Genomic DNA, 11,255 nt, shown 5'->3' on the forward strand with positions numbered 1-11,255 from the left:
CCTGGCGATGTTCAGCCCTTCCCTCTTAAACTTTGCTATCTAGTCTAGAAGTAGCTGTTTAGAATTCAGAATTTAATACAAACTTAGAATTATCAACTTCTACGAACAAATCTTGTTGAGTTTTTTTTAATCAGCATTGCATTGGATCTGTTGGCCAATTTGGAAATTGACAATTGCATAAGAATAACTTTCATTTATGAATATTTAATATCTTTCCATATAGTCAGAAGTCACATCTCTTAGTTTATTATTTTTTCCTATAGATGTCTTCTTTCATAGATTTATTCCTAAGAATTTGGTATTTGTATTAGTTGTCTATTGCTGCATTACAAGTTACCATAAATTTAATATTTTATTTAAGTTAAGTGTGAAAGTGTTGTTTGTTAATTTTTTTTTGTGTGTGTGTGTGTGTGTGTGTGTGGTGCTGGGGAGTGAACCCAGGGCCTTGTGCTTGTGACACAAGCACTCTACCAACTGAGCTATATCCTAGCCCTGTTAACGTATTTTGATAGCAGTGGTTGAAGCCAGGGCCTTGCACATGCTAAGCTCATGGTCTACCCCTGAGCTGAACTCCGGCTCTAGCTTTATTTTTTTCCCTTCCAATCTTTAGGCCCCAGCTCCTGAGTTCTTTTTCTTCACCAGCCAGGATCTCCAGTGCTAGGAAGCCTAATACTATGCTAAACAGAAGAAGTGACAGGGCACCCTTGTCTTGTTTCCCAATTTTCAAAGGGATTTCTGTTAAAGTCTTCTCATTTAGGATGATGTCTAGGGATTTTATACTCATCAGGTGTCCTCTAGTCATAATTTACTAAGAATTTTGTGTTAATAGGTATTTTATTTCATTAAAAAAATTTTTTGGCATCTCTTGAGATGATGACATAATTTTCTCTTTTACTTTGTGTATCATGCAGATCCCAGCACAAACAGAGCATATTGGAAGGAACAAGTGAAGAGAGTTTAACTGTGAAACTATTTGCAGTGATGTGGTCAGCTACCAGTGAGTCAGAAGGGACAGTGAAGCAACGGGTCTTTCCAGCCCTGAGCCTGCTACCAGGACCCAGAGATAGCCAGGGTTGTGGGGAGGTTCTGTCTGATAAAAGACAAGCAACCACTACCAAAGTAAGGTTTTTCAGGGCACAGAGGTCATAGAAGAACTCTGCCTCTCTGACCCCAAGTGCCTGCCATTGACTGGATCTAACTGAAGTCCCAGAGCAAGGGAAGCAGGGATCAGATTCCAGGGACACAAGCAGGATGGAATGGGGAGAGTGAATCTAACAGGCAAATGGAGAATGTTGAGTAAAATCCACTAACATTACAAATTACTTATGAATTTCTTATAGTAAGACGAAAATGTTGTGTTCATGAGATAAACCTAATTCCAGTATACTTTCGTTTGTTTATTTATTTATTTATCATTACTGGTGATTGAACCCAGGGGAGCTTAACTACTGAGCCACATCCCCAGCCTGTTTTAATGTTTTTAATTCGGGGAAAGGGTCTGGCTAAGTCGCTTAGGGCTTTGTGAAGTTGCTGAGGCTGGCTTTGAATTTTGGTCCTCCTGCCTTAGCCTCCTGAGCTGCTGGGATTACTACAGGTATGTGCCATTGCACCCAGCATACTTCATTATTTATTTTTAAACATGTGTTTGATTTTATTTGTTACTATTTTTATATTTTTCAATGTATATTCATGAGTGAAATAGGGCTGTCATTTTCCTTTAATGTTTTTTACATCATTGTAGAATGAGTTTAGGAATCTTCCTTTTTGTTATTATTACCTGAAAGGGTCTGCATAAAGCTGGAATGTTCCATTCCTTCAAACTTCAGAAGAATATGCTTTAAACTATCTGAACATGGCATCCCCTTTCTGGAAAGAAAAGATTTTTCAAACCATTGCTTCCATTCTCTCATTAGTTATAGGACTATTTAAGCTTTTTATTTCTTGAATCAGTTTGGGAAATATACATGATCTATGAATTTATTCATTTTATCTAAATTTTCTAGGATTTTTCACATGCCATCTAAGATTTCAAATACAGTTTGCTTGTATTTTTTATTATTACCATTTTAAACTCTATTAACATGTCATTATACCACATTTTGTTGTGATTTTAATATCATCAGGGGATTATCTGTTTGGTTGATGGGTTTTTTAAAGGAATTCAGTTTTCCTGTGTGACATTATTTTCTGCCCTTATCTTTATTGTTCCTATTTCACTCTTACTTATGTTATGTCTTTACTCATGCTTTCTTTGTGATTCTTTTCTAACTTCTTCCTCATTAATTTTGGTGTATCTTTTCTATTATAAGCATTTAGAAAAAAAAAATAATATTATAATTAAAAAAAAAAAAAAAAAAAAAGCATTTAGGCTATAGATTTCTCCTGAATAACTGCTTCAGCTGCATCCCATTTTAATATGTGGTATTTTCATTCTGTAGTTTCAGTTACTTTATGACTTTATAATGTGTTCTTTAACCCACAATTTGCTGAGTAAGGTTGACTTTTAGCTTGCCCGAATCATGTCATGTGCTCATGCCTCATGGTCTGTACAATGCATATGTCCCTGTATGTAGTTAAGACGACAAAACCATCTCGTTGTTGGATGCAGAACTTCACAGAGCCCCTTAGGTCAACACTGTTAGTTGAAACGTTCTCATTTTCTATATTCTTCTAGATTTTTACAATCAAGTAGAATACATTGAAATCCCTCACTATGGCGTTGGATCCATCCCTGTCTTCTATCATCGATCATGTTTTATTTTGTATAAGGATATTTTATTAGGTGCCTAAATGTCTAAAGTTGTTTTATCCTGCAGGCAAATTGTGCAGTAGCTTTCTGCATTTCTGACTGTACCATCCGTCCTGAAGTCTTTCTTGCCTTTTCACAAGTCCCCATAGCTACAGAAGCTTCTCTGAGTCTTTGCCTGACAGGCCTTTTCCCTCACTGTTCTCCCAGCACTTCCTAAGCCCGAGGCTCTGCACTACCCTGACTTCAGTCTGAAGGCCACCATACTAGCTGTGCTTCCTGTTGGTCCCAGTCAGTGGTGGGAAAGCAGGGGCACTGTCTTCTGGCCGGTTCCTTCTTTCTTTTCACCTCCCACTACCCTTCCAAGCTGCTTTCTGCCCCAGGCCCAAGACACTAACTCCTACAAATATGTCCCCCAAAATTCATGTGCTGGACCCTTGGTCCCTGGTGCAATGGTGTTCAGAGATGGGGCCTAATGGGGAGTGTCCAGGTCACAGGGCTGTGCCCTAGGACAAGGACTTGCTGGAGTGGATTCCCTCTTCTGTTCTTCTGTCGAATGAGGACATTGAGTTTGTCCTCTCCCGCCCTTCCACCTGTGCTGTGTGAGGACACATGAAGAAACCCGCACCAGACCAGGTGTTGGCACCTTTGTCTTGGACTTCCCAGCCTGCAGAACTGTGAAGAAATAGATTCCTGTTCTTTGTGAATCACCCAGTCTCTGCCATTCTGTTACGGCAGCAGAAATGGACTAAAATATCAACTCACAGCTGTGAATTCAAAACAGTACCTCATCCCACAAACCTGATCATCGCCTCCAATTTTCAGGGTTCCTTTCAATTCTCTGTTTCCTATGACCCTGCTAACATTTGACTGTATTTGCTCTATCACACTCTGCTGAGCTATTTTTGCCTCTCCCTTTCATCCATCCCTCTCATTTTCTGACACATTTCAGAGGAGGTTGCAACTCCCTCTCATTTTCTGACACATTTCAGAGGAGGTTGCAAACTTCCCTGGGTTTCACTACTGTCTTAGTCTGTTTGCGATGCCTTAACAAATTATTATAGACTGAGTAGCATTCAAACAACAAAAACTTATTTCTCACCATTTCAGAGGCTGGGAAGTCCAAGGTCAAGTAACAGAAGATTCCATGTTTCAGGAGGGCCTGCTTCCCGGTTCATAAATGGAAGTCTTCTCCCTGTGCCTCGCATGGGAAAAGGAGACAGGGGAGCTCCCTGAGGTCTCTCGTATAAGGGAACCACTCCCATTCACGAGACCTCAGCCCTTGTCACCTAGCACTTCCCTATTCCAAAAAGCCCTATTTCCAAATACCATCATATGGGAAATTGGGTTTTGACATTTGAATTTCGGGGAGACACATTCAGGCTATAACAACTCCTAAACACTTCAACTTGCATATTATTAATTAGAATTGAATGTTTTGTGGTGCAATTTTAATATAATTTTAGGGACAATGAAGGGCAAAGGCTTGAGAAAATCATTTGATGACTTCTGACATTCAGTCATATTAAGTCTGATGTAACCTGTAGTTTTCATGTGCCTTTTGTCAAATGGAGGAAATGTGCATCTATTCCTAGTTTGCTGAAAGTCATATCCTGAGTTGACATTGACTATTGCCAAACAATTTTCCATGTCAGTTGATGCGATTGTGTGTTTTCTCTTCCTCTGACTTACAGCATGCTGCCTTATATTGATTGATCTTCAAAGACAGAACCAGTCTTACATTCCTGAGAGAAACCCCACTTGGTCATTGCATATTATTCTTTTCATTTCTATTATTTTGGTCAGGATTTACACAAAATCTGTGTTCAGGAGGGATATTGGTCTACAGGTTTGCTTGTTTTTTCTTTTGCTTTGTCTTTGATTGCTTTTGGCATTGAGTGAATGATGAACTCATGCAATAATTTGGAAAGTATTCCTTCCATCCCTATTTTCTGTGTGAGATCAAATAGAATCGCTATTTATTCCTTAAACATTCTGTAGAATTCCCCAGAAGAACCATCTGACCTTGAGATTCCTTATTTTGGGTATAGAGAGGGGTTTCCCTTCTTGTTGGTTTGGTTTGGTTTGTTTGTTTGGTGCTGGGGATTCAACCCAGGGTCTCAGGCATGCCAAGCACATGCTCCATTACTGAGCTACAGCCCCAGTCCTAGATTTCATATTTGTAGAAGGTTTTAAGTTTGATTTCCCCAGTAGTTGTTATTCTCTTAAGGTTACAATTTCTATGTATTTCACCTTGGATGAATTTTCGTTTTTTCTAGTTTGTGAAGGTCATGACAGTTTAATCAGAACCGTCAGGTTCAGCTACATAGCGTTTTCACAATATCGACTTACTGTCCTTTTCACTGTTTGCATAGTCTGTAGTGAAATTTCCTCTTCCAAATTCTGATTGGTAATTGTATTTTCTCTCCTTTTTCTTTTTAGTTTTTCTGGAGAGTTATAGATTTCATTATCTTTTCAAAGAATTTTGGTTTGATTAATTTACTCTATTTTTTCCTGCTCTTTCATTGATTTGCTCTTATCTTTAATATATCTTTAATTTTGCTTGTTTTTTCTAATTTCTAAAGGTGAAAGCTTAGGTTATTTATGTGAGACCTCCTTTTCTAATATAAATATTTAGAGCTCTCAAATTTCCATAGACACTGCTTTATCACTATATCACAAATTTTATGTTGCATTTTCATTTTCTTCTATTCAAAATATCTTCTAATTTGCCTTATAAATTCTTCTTTGACCCATGATTTATTAGAGGTATGTTGTTAATTTATAAGCATTTGGAGATTTTTCTATTATTTGTTATTGAGTTCTTGTTTAATAAATTCCATTATGTTTACAGAACACTTTCATATTGTTTCAATTCAATTCTACCCCCTTTTTTTATTTTTGGTACCAGGGGCACTTGACCCCATTGAGCCACATCCCCAGTCCTATTTTGTATTTTATTTAGAGACAGCGCCTCAGTTTTGCTAAGGCTGGCTTTGAACTCTTGATCCTCCTGCCTCAGCCTCCCGAGCTGCTGGGATTACAGGCATGTGCTTAGTCCTGGCTCAATTCTTCTTCATTTGTTCATTTATCTTGATGAGTATTCCATGTGCTTTGTATACATTGTGCAAACATGTTTCAGATTATTATAACTTTGTGATCACTCCCTTTCTGTACGTTTCTAACACACATCTTTGTATCTGCTAGTTTTTTTACTCTGCAGTGTACTTGGGCTCACATTAGCATATATAGTTACTCTAGCTTTCTTTTAGTGTTTGCACAGTATCTTTTTCTAGTCTTGTACTTTGAACTAATCCATTTCATTACAGTTAAAGCAAAGTCCGTTTTCTGCCTTCCATAATACAACTATTCCATATTAAGTCAAAAACATGCTCGCCTTTTCCCTAAAAATAACAAAAAGACTCTGGGGTGATATTTATTCTGCTTCTAATTCTTCTTTTAGCTCAGTCTCACACCTCCTTTCGTAGCCTATAAGTTAAATAATCAGGTAGAAAGCTAGCTACTAGGACTATATCTTATGTCAGTTGGTAGGACACTGGCAGAGGGGAAGATATAGATAGACAGGAAGAAAGAGGCAATCGGGTATCACTTAATGACAGGCATACATTCTGAGAAATGTGTGGTTGGATGATTTCTTACAGAAGATGACGTAAATTCATCACCTGACATGGCCTTTTGATACAATCAAGACAGGTACACATGAAACACTGGCATTACACTCCTGGCAAAACATGGCATATTTCAGCGGAAACTTTTTTTTTAATTAGTAGGAAAACAACTAGTACAGTACAGTAGATACACAAGCTGGTAGCTTGGTTGTTTATTATCATCATCAAGAATTATGAGCTGTACATAACTGGACCTGCTATGCTTTTATGTGATTGGCAGCAGAGCAGCCTTCTTTTCTTTCTTTTTCTCTTTCTTTCTTTCCCTTGCAACACTGGAGATTGAACCAGGAGTGCTTTACCACCGAGCTACATCCTCAGTTCTTATTTTTTTTATTTTGAGGAAGTTCTTCCTAAATTGCTGAGGCTGGCCTCAAATTGCTCCTGCCTCAGCCTCCTGGGTCACTGGGATCAAGGTTGTGTGCCCCTGGGCCTGGCAGCAGGGTAGCTCTCTTTGCACCAGCCTCACCGAAAGCACGTCAGCAGCGTGTTGGGCTGTGACATTGAAATGGCTACAGTGTCACTAGGCAATGGGAATGTTCCAGTTTCACGATCATCATATGGGACCACCGTCAATTATGTTGTCCATCCCTGATGGAAAACTCACTACACAACATGACTGCAGAGACCACATGCACACATACCCTGCTGAGTCACACCACAGTAAGGAAGGAACGTCCCTGGGGCTGTTCCTGGTCCCATGCTTGTCGCTGGCATTTGCATACCTACCTTCTGCCTCTACCCTTTGCCATGCTCCCTTCCCCCCAGTTGGTCTTGGCTCCTGCTGCTGCTGTTTTCTATGGACTGTAATCATTCCTTAGCCTTTGCCCTCCCCAGGAAATCTGCTTTCTAGACATCTTGTTCCCAACCTCATTGTGTGGTCAGGATGACTTTGAAGTTAGGATTAATCACCCCTCCAGTAAAATAATTCCTTTCTTTACCTGTTGATTCACTGGCCTGAGGAGCCCTATGTGGCCAAATGACGGTCTCCTCCTCAAGCTTAATGGAAAGATCATCTTGCCCCTTGATGGAAGCATTTCTGCTTTTGGAATTGACAACTCCAGACCAGGGGCTCTCGACCAAGGAAAATGTCACTCTCTGAGGACGTTTGGCACCATGTGGGGCCATTTTTCCTGTCACAACTGGGAGCAGGTGCTACTGACATCTAGTGGTAGAGGGCGGGGATGCTGCTAAACACCCTCTCATCCTACATTGTGAGAGTGTCCCCTGTAACGAAGAATTATCTCCTGCCACCTGACAGTAACGCTAAGGCTAACAACCCCGGCTCTATGGCTCGCTTCAGCAGCACAGATACTAAAACTGGAACGATGCAGAGAAGATTAGCATGGCCCCTGCTCCATGCTAATTTTTTAAAAAGAAGGAAAAAAAAAAAAAAAAAAAAAAAAAAGCCCTGCTCTAAATCAGCAAAACTCAAAGTTGTGGGGACAGGAGGTAAATTTTTTCCTAGGGTATCATTAGGGATAATATGAAGAGCATCTACTCTTATTTGCACCCCTTAACTCCCAGAACCATAAATTCTGGCTGTGGAAACAGTGCTATTTATTGACGATTGCTGGTTTATAGGACATATCCATGAGGTATGGCACCTAGCTAGTGCTGTAACTGAGTCCTTAAGAGACTGTCCCACCATGTTCTTATGTCAGCTGCTTTTTCTTTTTTTGGTAAAATACATGATATAAAGTTTGCCATCTCCACCATATTTAAGTGCTTAATTCAGTGATATTAGTTATGTTCACACTGTTGTACAACCATCGCTATTATATGTTTCCAAACTTCCATCACCCTAAACAGAAACTCTGGGACCATTAATCAGTAATTCCCTATTCCCTCCCCCTCCTCCCTGGCAATCCCTAATTTACTATCCCTCTCTATAATTCGTCAATTCTAGGTATTTCATTTGAGTGGAATAGTGCAGTGTTTGTCGTTTTGAGTCTGGCTTACTTCCCTTAGCACAGGGTTCTCAAGGTTCAGCCACATGGTGTAGCAAGTCTCAATACATGCAAAGTATCCCATTGTGTGTCTACACCACTGTGTATGCATTTATCAGTGGATGGGCACTGGGGATGTTTCCACCGTTTGCTATGAATACTGCTGCAGTGAACCTAAGTACACAAACCAGCTTGAGTCCTTGCTTTAATGTTTTGGTTGTATACCTAGGAGTGAAATTGCTGGGTCATATGCTAATTCTATGTTTAGGCCAGCTGCTTTGTACCTAGAGTGCTGGTCACTTATCTATTGCTATAGAGCAAAAGATCCCCAAACTCTAGTTTTATTCGATAGGCATTGATATGCTAATAATCTCTGTGGGTCAGAAATCAGGGAGCTACTTTGCTGGGTGGTTCTTTCCCAGGCTCCTCATGAGGTCGCAGTTAAGATGTCTTCTGGCTTGTCCAGAACTGGAAGATGCTTCCAAGGTACCTCGCTTGCATGGCCAGATCCCCGAGGCTGCATGAGCTTTTCGTGATGTGGCCACTTCCCTCCAAGCCAGTGACTTAAGACAGTGAGGCAGAAACTTCACCTGTTTTTCAGATCTGGCCTTGGGAATTGGGCCCTATCACTTTTTATACTGTTCGTTAGGAGTTAGTCAGTGAATCTAGTCCACATTTTAGGGCAGGGGACTGACTATCTGAGTCTAGCTTTCAAAGATGTTAAAGATGTTAAAGAGTTTGTGAATATATTTTATATGTACCACACCATCAACTAAGCTTTCAATTTCAGTATTTCAGTATTTTTAATTCCTAGAAGTTCTGTTTGATTTTTTTTTCCCAATTCCTTTGTCACTTTTTATAGTTTCCTTTTAACCAGTTACTTTAAAACTTAGCAGCGCTCAACAGCAGTCATTTCTTTAGCTCACAATCCTGCGGGTTAGTGATTTAGACTGGGGCCATCTGAACGGAGCTGGACTCCATCATTGTCCTGGTCAGCTGTGTGTTGGTTAGGTGGCTTAACGTTTAGGGGTTTGCTGGCTATTGCTGTCTCCCTTAGTCTCATCCCTCACATTATCCCTTGTCTTCAGCAGGTTAGCCTGGGTTTGTTGTCCTGAAAAGGTCAACTGGTTCAACAGAGAGAAGAGACATGTACAAGGTCTCTTGGGACCTACCTACCCTTATATTCACAGGCCACATTTCCTGCATCCTATTAGTCAAATTCAACTCAGTTTGAAGAGGAGGTGAGGTAGATTTCACCTCTTTAAGAGAGGAACTGCAAAATTAAATTGCAGAGGGTGTGAATACAGGGAAGGTTGGAGAAATTGGAAAATTTTTGGAATCAGTCTGACTCATCCGGAGCTAGTCTTTTATGTAGTCTTTATCTGAAAATGCTAGTGTCTGATGCCCTTGCAGGTCCAATTTTTCTTTAGGGGTATTTTTGCTGGTTTTCTTTTTTCCCATTAATCTGGTTTCCTTCTGTGTCCGATTATCTTTTGCTGTATGTTGGACATGTTTTATATGTAAAAAGTATGTATGGCAATAATTTGAGCTGTATTATATAGTGCTTTCTTCTAAAGAAAAGATACCTCTAGTTTTTAATCACCTTAATATTTTTCTTAACTTTTAGTAATGATTCAAGTACAAAGGTGATTGTTTCTACCATACAAAATTAGAATTTCCCTGGGGAAGATGCTTGGCTTCAAATAATTCCCCTCACTCGTATGTGGCCCCTGATTCATGTCAGGAATAAATTCCTTCAATTACAACATCAAGTCAGGTTCTCTGTCATTAGGTGAACCAATAGTTCCCCTTAGGAAATAGATTTCCTTAGGAAATAGATTTCAAGTCTGAGCTCAGATCCACCCCTTTTAAAGAAGTCCTCCCAACTGAATGTGATTTTCCCCCTTTTGAATCCTCTTAACACTTGGTACTCTAATGAACTTTCCTGCCTCGGTTATTTATGTACTTATTTTTTCAATTGTAGAGACCCTACAAGTTAATAACCTGTCTAGAGTTCTGTTTATTCCTCTGAAAAACGTGTATGGTAATAGTACCTATTGTAGCAGAGCAACTCAAGGAATTTTTTTTTTAAATTTTAGTTGTCAATGGATATTTATTTATTCATTCATTCATTTATTATTTATTTATTTATTTACGGTGCTGAGGATGAACCAGCGCCTCACACATGCCGGGCAAGCACTCTACCACTGAGCCGCAACTCCAGCCCCTCAAGGAGCCATTTTTTTAAAAAAAATTATCTCCAGGAGATGTTTTGTTCTTAGAGCCACTTCCTGCTTCCATCCCAACCTTTCCCTATTCATTATTTGTTTCAATCATATTCTTAAGTTCTAAAGAAAGCCCCTCGCAATGCCTCTCCTTTCCTCTATTGGAAAGGTAACAGGGACCCCAGCCAAGGAGGGCCACGATGCCTTGGAAGAGGGCTCATGCTGTGGGACGCCTGCCCCGTCCCACTGCACCCCTTTCCACTGCATAAAAGCTTTCTGCGCATCTGAGCCCCCCCAACAAGATAGAGATTTAAGACAGAAAGTTCTCCTCTCTTCCTGAAAGACAGGCTTAAATTAAGCCTTTTTCCATGGTCAGCCTGCCTGCTAAGCAGCACTTGGTGAAAGCCTTCCTCCTGGGGCACTGTCCCGTAGAGCTGAGCCAGGATTGGGTCAGGTAAAATCAGAACCAATATTTCTTCCTTTTGGTACTGGAGATTAACCCAGGAACACTCAAACGATGAGCCACAACCCCAGTCCTTTTTATTTTGAGACAGGGTCTCGCTAAGTTGCTTAGGGCCTTGCTAAGTTGCTGAGGCTGGCTTCGAACTTGCGATCCTCCTGCCTCAGCCTCCTGAGCTGCTGGGATGAC

The sequence above is a fragment of the Sciurus vulgaris genome (genome assembly GCF_902686455.1).
Source record: "Sciurus vulgaris genome assembly, chromosome: 14".
In the NCBI taxonomy this organism is placed as follows: Eukaryota; Metazoa; Chordata; class Mammalia; order Rodentia; family Sciuridae; genus Sciurus; species Sciurus vulgaris.